At 41.3% G+C, this 13,659-nt stretch overlaps 1 long non-coding RNA gene across 1 annotated transcript in view; it reads right to left on the reverse strand.

Annotated features, from left to right (window-relative positions):
• Positions 1-13,659, reverse strand: part of LOC110306334 — a 25,148-nt gene extending 11,489 nt beyond the window's left edge. The window contains exons 1-3 of the long non-coding RNA XR_002379255.1: positions 13,507-13,659; positions 10,054-10,154; positions 1,413-1,624 (exon numbers count right to left, since the gene is read on the reverse strand). This is a non-coding gene — a long non-coding RNA (uncharacterized LOC110306334). The remainder of the gene's footprint in view (positions 1-1,412; positions 1,625-10,053; positions 10,155-13,506) is intronic.

A 13,659-nucleotide genomic window follows, 5' to 3' on the forward strand; every position in this document is an offset into this window, starting at 1 on the left:
AGAGAGAGAAAGAAAGAAAGAAAGAAAGAAAGAAAGAAAGAAAGAAAGAAAGAAAGAAAGAAAGAAAGAAAGGAAGGAAGGAAGGGAGAAAGAAAGAAGCAAAGTAAGAAAGAGAGAAAGAAAAAGAAAGAGAAAGCAAGAGGAAGGGAGAAAGAAAGAAAGAGAGAGGAAGAAAGAAAGAAAGAGAGAGGAAGAAAGAAAGAAAGAAAGAAAGAAAGAGAGAGAGAGAGAGAGAGAGAGAGAAAGGAAGGAAGAGAAAGAGAAATGAAGGAAGAGAGAGAAAGAAGGAAATGGAGAAAGAGAGAGAGAAAGAAAGAGAAGGAGAGAAAGAAAGAGAGGGAGAGAAAGAAAGAGAAAGGAAGGAAGAGAGAAAGAAAGAAGGAAGAAAAGAAAGAAGAGAAAGAGAGAGAGGAAGGAAGGAAGGAACAAACAAACGAACAAAAAAGGAAGAAAGAAAGAAAGTTCGGAAGAGAGGAAGAGATGAAGAAAAGGGATGTAAGAAAACAAGGTTTCCAAGCTGCTTCTCACTGTCATTCTTAAAGCCTGTTGCTTTATTGGGCAGGCTCTCAATGTTTGTATGTATCTGAAAACATTCTGTAATAGAGACTTTTTCAAAGGTTAATTCTTCCTTAACTTGATGCCCATTCTCAACTCCTCCCTCTGCCTTCCTCCCTACACCCTAGTTTTTCCCAAAAGTAGTAACCACAAAAATCCTTGGGAGGCAAACACATTTAGTGAACATCCCTCTGGTCACAGCACGTTCTGGGCACCACTTATGATTGTTTCTAAAGCAGACTTTACAATAAACATGGTGGTTTTAAGCCAACAGCTCTAGACTGGCTCTCCAATGTCAGATCTGGGCTAGGTTACTTGCAACATCTTCAGCAGAATCTGTTCTTAAACATACTGCTTACAGAAATGCACAATTGAAGACCACTGGCATTCTTCTGCCAACTATATCATGTCCCTAGGAATATTCTAAAATTGGATTTAATTAAAAGTGTCAAAGGTTAGAATTGACATGAGATTCATGAAATACAAAAAAGAATTGACCAGAGAGTATGGCTGAACCAAATTTCAGATACCTAGATAAGTAAAGTCAGCAATGTAATTGTACTTTCTACTCAATTTCTAATTTTCATTAGAAACAACATGAACACTGCCTATAAACTTCATAGTCAAGCTTAATACAAAACTCAGCTTTTCATTAACATCATAATACCAAAAAAAATGGTCTAACAGAGGTCGTAAAGATAGCGGGTGCACGGTAGGGCTAAGCTAAGTCAGAAAGGGCCACAGTAAGTAGTACACAAGTGTTTGATTAGTACTTACAGACATAATCAATGGAAGGGCTTCTTAGTATCCATCCCTGCACTAATCGTTCTATGTTTCATAAAATGAATACACTTAACTGTTTCTCAGACTGGCAAGATTGCGTTTGGCTACTGAGAGTGCTGTAAGCGGGTGGCTTAAGCAGCAGAGATTTGTTCACACAGTTCTGAGTGCAGGGTTTCTGAAATCAAGCTATTTCCAGGCTTTCGTTGTTGTTTCTTATTGTTTTTCTGGTCTTCTCCCTTTGTCTTGTAGGTAGGTATCTGCTTTCTTAGGGTCCTCTCCCAAACCTCTTCTTAAAAAGACAACAGTCATTATCTCAGTCCACCACATCCATTTAACCTTAACTATCTCTATGAAGACAAGATACCATTACATTCTGGGGTGCTGGGAAAGGACTTTAACATGGGCACTCTGAGGGGATACAACCCAGTTCATAACACTCTCATTGTCTGGAACTTAAGCTGATGCACAACAAGGTTTGAACCAGGGTCATCAATAACATTTCCTTAACACGGACAAGTATAAGAGTTTCAGTACACGTGTTGAAATGCGTTTCTTTTGTGTGTGTGTGTTTTTTTTTACATGTTATAAAGGTAGGTGTCCTTCCTAATTACAGAGACAAAATGGGAAAAAACAATGTAACATACACAGGAGCTACTTGATTGTATTTGTTAAGAAGGAAAGAAAGAAGAGGAAGAAGGAAGAAAAGACAGCACTCCAGCACTTATTTAAATATGCTTCTTAAAGCTCACTGCCCATTTGCCCTGTACTTAGCTAAGGAAACATATTTATCTTTTGGTTTGTTTATACAATCAACAATAAGTGAAATTACTACCAGGCAGAAAAGTATATTCTTTAGTTAAAGACATAAGCAAACTATTCCTATGGAGATCAGACTGCAAAATGCTGAAGAGCTCCCAGCAACGCGGCTGAAGACACCTAGCTCCTCTTTGAGAGAGAACGAATAGTCTGGATTTGCTTTTGTGTCAAGATGCTGTGGGATAGGATACAGTGTTATATCTCTACCCTTTGTTCACAGAGCTGTGCAAACACCAAGAAAGGGTATCATTGTGTATGGGTGGACAACAAGGTCATTGTCCTGCATCCTTATGCTGACTTTTGCCTTTGTTTTTCTATCCCTATTACAGGAATTCTGACACTGCACACTTGGAGCTGTGAAGCATACTGCAAACATACATCTGTAGAGGTCAACACATGTTTTCTTGAAAGGGATACCTCAAACTCTTTAGACACTATTGACCAAAGTGATATAGTGAGCAGGAACGGCTGTGGTTACTCTACAGCTCCGTCTGAGTCTCCATCCCAGATAACAAGCTTTATAGTTTATTTACCACACTCCTCCACCTCTCATGGTGGTGGCTAGCACTTAACATTTACCTCAAGACATTTTTCTACCTTTAGGGGGACCAAATCATCAAATCTCTTCCCTTTCCCCTCCCTTACCTTCCACCATGTGTCCCACCACCACCAATGACAATAGCTCCTCAGCCAGGGTTGGGACTTCATGCCCACCTCTCCCTCTCCCTTATGCTGGGATTTATTCTAACTTGAGCTTATGTAGATCCTTGCATGTTCTCACAATAACTGTGAGTTCATATGTGTGACAACCCTGTTGTGACAGCACCGTTGCCTTGCAGTCAGCCAGTCCATCTTACAATCTTTCTTTCCCCTCTTCTGTAAAGATCCCAGAGGTCTGCAATGAGAGGAGGAGACAGTGACGTACCATTTAGAAACTCTACAATTTCTTGGCCTTTGCACCTTGGCCAGTTGTAAGTCTCAGTGTTAATTATCATCGATTGCAAAATGAAGCTTTTCTGATGAGGGTCTAGAGAAGTGCGTATCCGTGTATGTAAGGATAAAGCTTTAGGGTTGTTATTATGACCACTTAATAGAATTACAACGATGGGTTTCCTAGAGGGCCTATGATTTGCCTTGCCATGGGTTCTCAGCCCCAATAATAGTACCAAGTATGAATTCCATCTCACGAAAAGGACCGTAAATCTACTTTCATGGCATTCCGAACACTACTGCATCTATGGGCATGCTTTGTTAGGCTCGTAGTTACTCTACCTGGAGAATTCACACTGGGTGCTACTGATGATTCACTTCCCCCTCTGGTGGCATGGATGGCATCTTCCAGAACTATGAAAGCTAGCCAGTAGGTATAAAGCCTCCATTTTAGTGCCAGCTTGATTTTTCAATGTTCTACAACTCAAGTATATGAGTTGATCTTTAGAAACAGGATCTTACTATCAAGTTCTTGAGGGTAATAAAGCATTATCAATAACCTAAAACCTATGGGGGGGAGGGGTCTCTCTGACCTGCCTAATCAGCAACTCCAGAAGAGGTAGCAGATACCTAACTTTGGGCTTTTTATTTATTAACCTGTGGTGTCTAGGGCAGGCCATCCCATTATAGGATATCTCCATTGAAACTCAATTTATGTACATGTATATATTATCCCTCCCTAAATTCCTTCCTCTACTCCTGCCCTGTTGCCCCATCCCATTTAATTCTTCCCATTCCATCATTCCCCTTTGCTGGTAACTAATGTTGCTGTCAGAAGGAAAGTCCGTCTTCTCCAAGGTTATGTATGATACTTGATAAGTGACTGTGGCCCAGGACAAGACAATAAAAATTAGACTTTGTGAGTTACAAACAGAGGACGATAGTCGTGTGAGTAGGGAAGAGGTGCCTGGATCTAGGAGGAATTGGAAGAGGGGTCAATATGACCAAATACATTGTACAAAACTCTCAACTAGAACAAAAATAAGATGACAGCTTCAAGATAAACTACCCTCAGAGTCCATCTCTGTCACCCACCTGGACATCAACTGTTGACTTATAGATCCTTCTCACCTTAATGTATCTCTCCACTACTAGATCTGTGTTTTCTCAGATTCCAACATATTTGCCTTTCCTTCTCATTGTACAAATATTTTTACATCTTTTCTCCAAATGTATCATATCCAAAAAATGTGGAAGCTACAGGAAAAAAAACTAGACACTGATGGGTAAAGAGCAAGGTGGCAGTGAATGCCACACCCACAGAGCTGACCCTACAACGAAGGGGAAGCTGTGAGGTGGTACGTATGTAGACAGAGGACTCAATACTGACCCTGCTTCTTTTAAAGCTATGATAATCAGGGAATGTTCAGGATCTGAGTTGCTTGACTTAGAAAATGTTTTTAAAAGTTTTAACAAGCAATGAAAAGAGTCCTTCACAGTCTGACTGGTGAGTCCAGGAGATGGTGGGGTGGGTGGGATCATTCTAAGTGTTGCAAAAACAGAGCAGCTGAGTAATCTGCCTGCTCATTCCCCCTGACACAAAGTTTAGGTGATTTCAAAACAATATGAAGAAAATTAGTGCATGAGAACAGGCTCAGAGGGGCCATTAGGGACATTTGGCTGTCACAAGCTGAGTCCCTATAAACATTGGGGACTAGAAAGACAACAAAGGAAGGGCAGACATGTGATAGGTCATACCTGTTCTCAGTTTTTCAGGCTAAATAGGACTGAGTTCCCAGGAAAGTTAAGAAGTTAATACAGCGAGGTTCTCAGGAACACTGGGACTTCAGTCACTTTGTTGAGCCTCATGGAGAAATGTGTTGTTTATGAGGCAGAAAAGGCAGATCTGAATAACTTTGACATGTCGATCAAGCTTATAAAGTGATTATAATGCCAGTCAAAAGGGGAGAAGAGTAAAGCAGAGGGCTTAGTTAAAAGCAAAGTCTACCATAGCAGGACAAACTAAGAGAACAGTAAAACAAAAACAAAAATAACAATTGAAGAGTTTGCATAAAAGCACTTTACATGAGTAGTAAAATGCACTCCTGGGCTTGGGGTAAGATCTAGTGATCTGTTACCCAGCTATGAGTTGTTGCTCAGGCAGATCTCCAAGGCTCCACTCAGTACAGGCTATTGGTTGCATTCCAGAACTACATAGTAAGAATTTATTACTGAACACATTGGCTACATGACATGAAAAAAAAATGATGTCAGAACTGTATGCTCCTTCTATGCTGCAGGCATTTGTAATATCAGAACATATTATACAGGCTTCTGAGGGAGATTGTTAACAAAAACAAAACAAAACAAAACAAAAACAAAAACAAACTCCTGAATGTACATAGGTATATTCCCAGCATGCCAGACAAGAATGCATGCTAGTGCTATAGTGGTCTAACTGTCATAGATGCAGCCAATCTCTTTCTAATTGCATTTAAGACCCGCTTCACAGAAGCAAACTTGGGTTTGATACTGAAACAAGCAAAAAGAACCATAGCTGGAAAGGTCACGGACCCTAGTGGGAAAACAACTGCTATTTATTTATCTTGTTTTGTCAAACTGATATGGTTTGCCTTTCAAACTGACTTGCAAACATCTGTGTCTGCACACACAGCCTGCTGCTATCATCAGCAGTCATGAAGGGAAAGATTTTTCACATCACATGTCTGTTAATGTGGAGACTTATGACTTGTCAATCTGCTGAGAATAAATAACTGCTACTGTCGCATAGTGTCCTAATGCTCAGACATAAATGAGATAAAATAATCAGACATGAATTATTACACACACACACACACCAAAGCTTAGAAAACATCAGAGAAGTGAAGGAGGAAAGTATGTAGGAAGTGGAAGAAATGCTCCTATGTTATAAATCTAATTTCTTTGAATAGAAACATTCCCTCCTAAAGGAAATGGAAAGCTTCACAACACTCAGGAAGCTTAAAAAAATTAAATTTAAATTAAAAAACTTAAAAGGGCTCAGGAAACTTTTAAGACAGAAAATTCAGTAATTTACAAGACTCATAAGACTCATGAGGCCTGTTCCCAAGTTCATATAAACATTGACCAGCTTCTGGAGAAAGGACAATTCCGTGGGAAGCTGCCTGTAAGGACTGAGGAGAGTGAGCGTCAGTGACTAGGCTACCCCCAACGCACTCACTGGGACAGGCTTTGTGATGATGAGCTGCCTCTGACTCACCAATGCTCCTGTAAGGAGCCCTTTATCCACGTTCCTGTAAGTGACTCTAGTCACCATTGGGTCATCGAGCTGATAGTTTCTTTGATTGACATCCATTCCCTAATCTTGGGTGAATATTCATCTGGTCACATTTCCTAGGAAATGTTTCGAAAGAGCATCACAAACCCACATTCATACCTATATTTATATATCCTTGATGGCTGTTATGGAAAGTCTACTGCTGGGGAACATGCTTACTTATACAAATTTTTTTCTTTTCTAAAACATGTTTTTATCTTGTAGTTATTCTTTGATGGTTTCATACATGTGTATGACGTATTTTGTTCATAGCTTCCCTAGAATAGTCTTTCAACTCTCCCTGATATTTCTAAATTTTTATTCCTAGTCAGAATCTCTCCACTGAAATACAGAGCCAGTTTTCCATCATAATAATCATCTCCAAATTGATAAGCTGTCTTCTTTCTGTCTGACCTGTCCCTTCTTCTGGAGTTACTACCCAGGAAAATAGACCACAATTCCCTCAGCATTCCAAGGAAGAAATGATACCATGACTAATCTTTACACTTCCTGTCTCTACTTGTAACATCTCTTAAATGTCTTCCTGTTCATCACTCCCACCATCTCCTCCCACCATTTTCACGGCAGCATATTTTTTAATATTTCCTGAGCTCTCCACTTTTATTCACATTTCCCTCAAGGTATCACTCAGGAACCTGAGGCCTGTGCTGTCATGGACTGACCCATTCTTACTAGGACTGAACTATACGAAGAAGTGCAAGAGATGATCCATTGTTCTGGACACCAAACTAGCACTGTCTCCTTAGGGCTACTGAGCAATTGTAGTTTGCTCATGAAAATGGCAAGGTGAATGGCCCAACTTGTTTTGTGACTGGGTTAAATCCCAGTATAAATTAACTGAAGTCGGTCAGCAAGCTGACTGCACATTTTTGTAGAAATGCCATTCTTTTGTGAGCAGCATTGCACACTCGCGAGCAAACACACACACACACACAAATACACACACACACACCATATATTTCCATGGTGTTACCCCTAAAATCTATGAGACTAAGAAAGTTAATAATGTTAACTGGTGAATATTTTACAAAAGTCACTAAGCTATTTTATGCCCTCAGCTCTTTCAGTTTTCAACTTATGTCCTATATCTGCCTCTTGGTTTTGACTTCTTTGGGTACTAGTAATTATAAACTACTTTCTCTCTCAATTCACTGACACTTCCTCAAAGACTCTCCTTGACACACACACGCCTTCTTTAACATTTACAAATAACCACATTCCAAGATTAACAGGGGAGCCTTGCAGTTAGAAACATGAAATCAGAAGGCTGGTGGTGATCGTCACCCGGAAGCCACATTATTTCTGGAACTGTTCCTCTTCAATGCTCTGCCTTGCTCTTGTGCATTCTACTCCATGTTGCAAACACTCCAGAATGCGGCCTGTTTCTCTTTTCCCTCCTACTTCTCCACTGTATCTGCCTACCCTGGTTATGCCTTTCACAGCCTGAACTTGCCTGCTGGAATCTGCTCCTCTCGCACTCTCCGTCCAGTCTAGGTTTGGTAATGATTTCCTGCTATTGTTCACCTCTGAGTTGACATACTAACATCTGGTTGGCCTCTTTGTATCCAATTCCATGCATTAAATTCCTGACCTTGAATAAACAGAAGGGTTTCTGCTCAACAGAACTCTAATACAAAACTGACATCTCAGCCCACCACAGAGGCATTCGGTGGCTCCCTTTCTCCTGCTTGTTGAGTTAAAGTCTGTGTGCTCACAGCAAGTAAGGCTTATAGGTTGGTGTTGTGGTTTCTTATCAGCTGTACCCTATGAGCAGTTCTCAGAATAGGGACAATAGGCAGGTAATCTCAGAATCTCTAATGTCCTTCTCATTGCTTAGATTATACACTGGAGTTTCACGGTTTCAAAACACAAAACTCGTTAATTTTGTTGTTATTGTTGTTGTTTAATTTATGTGGTATGCTAAAAGTTTGAACGGATTTAGGACAGGACCCTGTGTAGAATAACACAAAATGTAAAAATAAATTAAGCATTAGCATTTCCTTTCTAGCTCCAGAGGGGTAAAAGGTGGTAATAAGTCAGGAGCCAGAAGCACTTTTTCTCTTTATGTGTGTCATGTTGTTATTGGTCTCTCAGATCACCACCCGGCCATTGGTAAAGGCGCCTTCTACTTCACTATAGCACAGGAACCAGGCAATCACTGCATCATGACGCTGAGAGAAGGCTTTGAAACATGAAGGCATTTTCATTTGCTTCTGGTAACTAAGCAAGTTAAAAAAAATTTTAAGTGTTTTCAAATTCTAAGAGATCCCTAGAATTTTGAGAGCAATTAGCAATCCCTTCTAAGCCCAGGTTCCTCTAGGGAAAAAAAAAAAAAGTCTGACCCTCTCTCTGGACTGGAATGTTGTATAGTTTAAAACAGCTCATCATTTTCTGTAGTGCAAAGTCATTTTCAAAATAAATATATATGAATAAAATGTAAAGGTTGGGAAGCAGATCCACTGAAGATATGTTTCAGGTATTCTATTAAGTCAGAATTGCTGACCAAAGTACCTAAAAGCCTAGTCCCTAAGCTAGCCATCTGACATTTTAACTAATCCAAAAGTATGGCACACAAATATTTTTCTAAGTGTATTGTGCTAGCATGGACATTTTATATTAGCATATTATGAAACTCTTAACCATTAAATTACAACATCAAATAATCACTGCACGCTTTAATACAGCACTGCTTTGACCACAAGGAAATCAGAAATCAGACGACTAATGTTCCCCTGAAGATTCTGGCAGGATGTTAAAGAATAATTCCTTTTTCTTAATCATAACAGCATATCCGTCTTACAAATTTGCCTGGAGTTGACTTCCTGGTCTGGTGTGAATCACAGTAGCTGCTGAGTTGGCAAGGTAAGGAAGGCTCTTATGTCCTGTGAAATATTGCAGGTGCCAATGGTAACAAAGTCACCATTGTCTTCCTTTAATGAAGCTAGTAGAAATAGCTAAGTGTCCACAAGTGAATCCCAGGGTGCCTGGTATCCAGAAGGGCAATTACTGCAAGGTGGTAGACAATTGAGATCCCATAGCCCATGCTTCTGCACTGCTCTGCAATAATGAACTGTTAGTCTATTAGAATCAAAGGAAATTATCACAGCACACATTGAATCAGACACTCTGACCTGCGAGAGATGGAAATGGTCATGATTTATGGAAAGTCCACCAAGCAATCCAGACCCTGAGTCATGCAGAACATTTTACATGTATAATCCACAAAAATCTAGGAAGTTAGTTCAGAAGAAATTTGCCTGCAAAGCTCTGTTCTTTGTTTGCTTGTTTGTTTCATGTGTTTGTTTTCTTTCTGTGGCTTGTTTTCTTCATTTTTATGTGTTACTATGCTAAAACAAGTGCAAATCCCTTGTGTTTGGTAGAACCCACTCAAGATTTTTGTGATCAGCAGTATGGATGCTGAATCAGCACACATTTTAATTTTTCCAACTTTTTAACTACAAATAAGACCTTACATATACTCTCTTATAGTTTCATATTTACATCTTGCTGTTATTCTTTGAAATCATTTTCTCCCATCATGAATATTCTATTATTTTTTAAAATTTTTTTCATGTGAATCAGTCCTTTTCTGTGTCATAGAACAGAGCTGGGACAATGTTATAGAAACTTACCTTAAAGTAGTAAATAGTGCCAGCTGTGTGGTTGCGCACCTATAATTCCTGCCTTCAGGAAACAGAAGACAGGATTGCCACAAGTTCCAGACCACCCTGGTCTACACAGCAAGGCAAACACACAGAATTAAAGGTAAAATCGGAAGCTATTAGATATATTACAAGTACCTACTGTAAAAGTGTCACACATTTTACTCAACTTTACAAAATATACCGTTTCTTTTAAAAGTCCTAATTTTGAAGTGAATATTGTTTCGCTCTTAATTCGTGGAAACCTAATTACTTTTACAATAACAGGCCTGCTGTGATTCTTTTTTTCAAACAGTTTTTAAACATTCTTTTTATCTAAATGTATGATCAAATAATTCTCTTATTTTGTAAAACTCATTTCTTGTTACCCAGATACCAAAAGCAGGCCTATAAAGGATAAAATTCTTTAGAGTTTTATTTTTCTTTTCTAGAATTCCTAAAGTATAGACATATATCTCATGTCTCTGATATTTAGATGAATTAATGTGAATTAAGGTTTAAAATCCAACTTTTAAAAAGCTTAGCTCTCTTTCTGATATTTTAGAGAGACTATTGTATCTTCATTTTCCTCTTACTCCCCCCAGTGACTTCCGTGTATGACATAGAAAACCTGTATCAGCTTACTTCTTCCAATGTTTTTTAAATGAAAATAATTTCCATCGTTAATTATTAAAATCTGTGTCTCTGAAGATTTTTCTCAGGCTAGCCTCTGTAGAAAGCTCTGTGAATAGAGCTGTTACATAAATCCACACCCCCACCTCCACCCCCACCCCCACCCCCACCCCAAGTAATAGCTTAATTACTTGTAAACTCTGGAAACCATTAGTTTATCATCCTTTGAAGTGAACAGGGGACTGGCCAGGCTGAGAGCAAAACACTTGTTACTTTTTCATGTAATGAACTTAATTTCTTTTTTGTTATTTTTCGTTATTTTGAGAAGGAAACTTGACTGGATATACTTTCATGTTCAAAAGATTAAAAGTTGTGTCAGTTTGCTTCATAAATGGCCTCCGCAATCCACTTACAAAATACGCAAAGAAATAGTGAAGGCTCTGAAGATAATGATTTATGAGCTTTTGGAAATCAGGGGAACTCAAAGGTAGAGTTGTGTTAGAATGACTCCAATACTGTAAAAGAGGACTGTCCTAGCTTTCTGCCTCTGAACAACATCCCTTATACAGCCTACAAAGTTACAAGAGCAGCCTGCTGCCTACATCTCTCCCTCTGTCCCCTCCTTCCTCCTCCAGCTAAGGGTTGAGGTTGTCTGTGGTGCTGAGCTTGCTTGGGGCATCCAGGGAGTGCGCCCCCCACCCCACCCCACACACACATTTTCTCTGAGTTTTTTTCCCCCTCCCAATTCATTGTCAGGTATATTTTCATCCCCACAGGCCAAACATAGATCAAAGTAAGTTCTGAATGTGGGTGGTTATTGCGAGGTTGAAACACTATATGTCTGAATATTACACCCCTCCCCAAATGAGGAAGGAAAAAAGAATATGAGCGGAGCGGAGGACTGTTAACTACATGTAAGCAAGATGGTGATCTTCCTGGTTCCTGACAGGCACAGGTGGGAGCCAAACCATCTGGGAAGGAGCCTGTTTTAAAGGACAGCAGAAGAAAAAGCAGCTCGAGGCAGGGGGTACCTGAGCTCAGCGGCTAAGGCCTTCCCGTAGGAGTATTTGACTGGATTCAGGGAAAAGAATCCAAGGAGGATGAGCAAGTCCCAAAGAGTCAGGAGACTCCCTTAGAGAGATGCAGCTGATGAAGGCCTACCCCAGATTCAGGACTGCAAACTTCCGGACCATTTTGAAAATTTCAAAATGACACCAGGATACTCCTGATACCATTTCCTTCCACTGTACATCGTAATTACGAGCCACCTTCTCTTTTGTCAAACTCAATCCCTCTAAGCATCCTGCTTTGGGGACCCACTTTGCATTCTGCAATACCCCCTATTCCTCCCAGACATATATGTCAAGGAATAAGGAGTTGAGACATGACATATTAATGTTTTTATCTGGGGACTCTCTGCTCCCACGGGAAGGGAGGGAACCCAAGAGCAGAGGGCGGCGGAAAGCAAGCGAGAAGGAATCACTCCGAAGCTCCTGCGGAAATTCATATTCCGTGTATGTTCCTCCTTCGTCTAGAATAAATCCTGCAGGCCTCCCCACGCAAAGCCGGCGGCGTTTATTTATTTGCATGTCATGCTTATAATGCAGTAGAAAGCAAGACGGATCTTCTAGGAGGGGAGGCGACGACGCTCACCTTTCAGGCTCTCTCCCCTAAATAAAAAAGAATTGACCGGCGGGGCGCCTAAGAATTTATCTTGAGTTTGCGGTCATTACCTCTATTATATGGCCCCAGCAATAAATAAATCGGGTAGTTACTACCCAACAATAAAACTGTAGTGTGTGGGACACCTTACTATTACTTTCTTAATAATCTGTCGCTTCCTTCCCTTTAAATCTTCCAGTCTTGTCTTTTCACTCTTTTACAAGGATCTATCTTCACCCCTTGAGGTACCAGCTCTCTCGGATCATTTTTATATTTCGTGAACACAATAATTTTTCCTGTCTAAGACTTGCTGTTTTTCCTATTCCCGGATGCTTAATCTGCTTCAGCACAAAGAGTCGGCCAGCCCGGATCAAATATCCTTTTCTTTTCCCCTCTCTTATTTTAATTACGTTGTGCGTCCCATTAATGAGACATCCCCGCCCTTCTCGGGTCGCAGCCACCCATGGGGGCTCTGGGAGGAAGGATGCACTCAAGTTCGGTCCCAGCGAGAAGGTCTGAGCAAATACAGTACCAGGCAAAAGGGGAGTTTGCCCAGAGTAATTCTTCCGTATGGCGGGGTGGCTGTTCTTGGGGATCCCACTCTTTCCACTTTCTGGCTCGCGCTCCACGCAGGCACAGTGCGCCACGCGTGGACACCAGCGCCGGCAGCCTGGACAGTCCTGGGAAATCGGACCTCGCCACACCGCTCTTCCCCGGCATCCGCGACGCCCCTATTCCTGCATCTAGGCTTGGGTCGGGAGTGGGGGAAACATAGGGCATAGGAGGGGCGTTCCCCTCGGCTCCTGGCTGCGTTCACACCTGAGCTCCCTGGGAACTCGTGCTGGTTTCTCGGTCGCAGACCCAGCAGCTACTCGCCGCCGCCGCGCGTGAGGCCAAGTGCAGTCCTCGCCGGAGTCCCGAATAGCCCCAGGAGCCCTCCACCCTGGGGGCAAGGAGCTGAGCCACCGACCCGCCGGCGCTTTTTCAAAGCACAGTCATACTTGTTCTCCCTGCAGCTCCAAAAGTGAAGCGCACCGGGAGGAAAGGACTTCGAGCGTCCCTCGGAGCTGGGGTGTCCTGTGAGGAGGGTGCGGGAGATTAGAGGCAAATGGGCAGTTACCGCGTGGGGAGGAAAGAAAGGAGACGAACCTGCAAGACTTTCCCTTTTGTCTCAACACTGTAGGTCCCTCGACAGCAGCAGGTTCATACAGCTAACCCCCCATCTAACAAGGTTTCTATGTGTGAGACTTAGATCACTGATAAAACCAGAACCCATGGAGAAAGACAGAGAGAGAGAGAGAG

Source organism: Mus caroli, chromosome 11 (genome assembly GCF_900094665.2).
Source record: "Mus caroli chromosome 11, CAROLI_EIJ_v1.1, whole genome shotgun sequence".
Taxonomy (NCBI): Eukaryota; Metazoa; Chordata; class Mammalia; order Rodentia; family Muridae; genus Mus; species Mus caroli.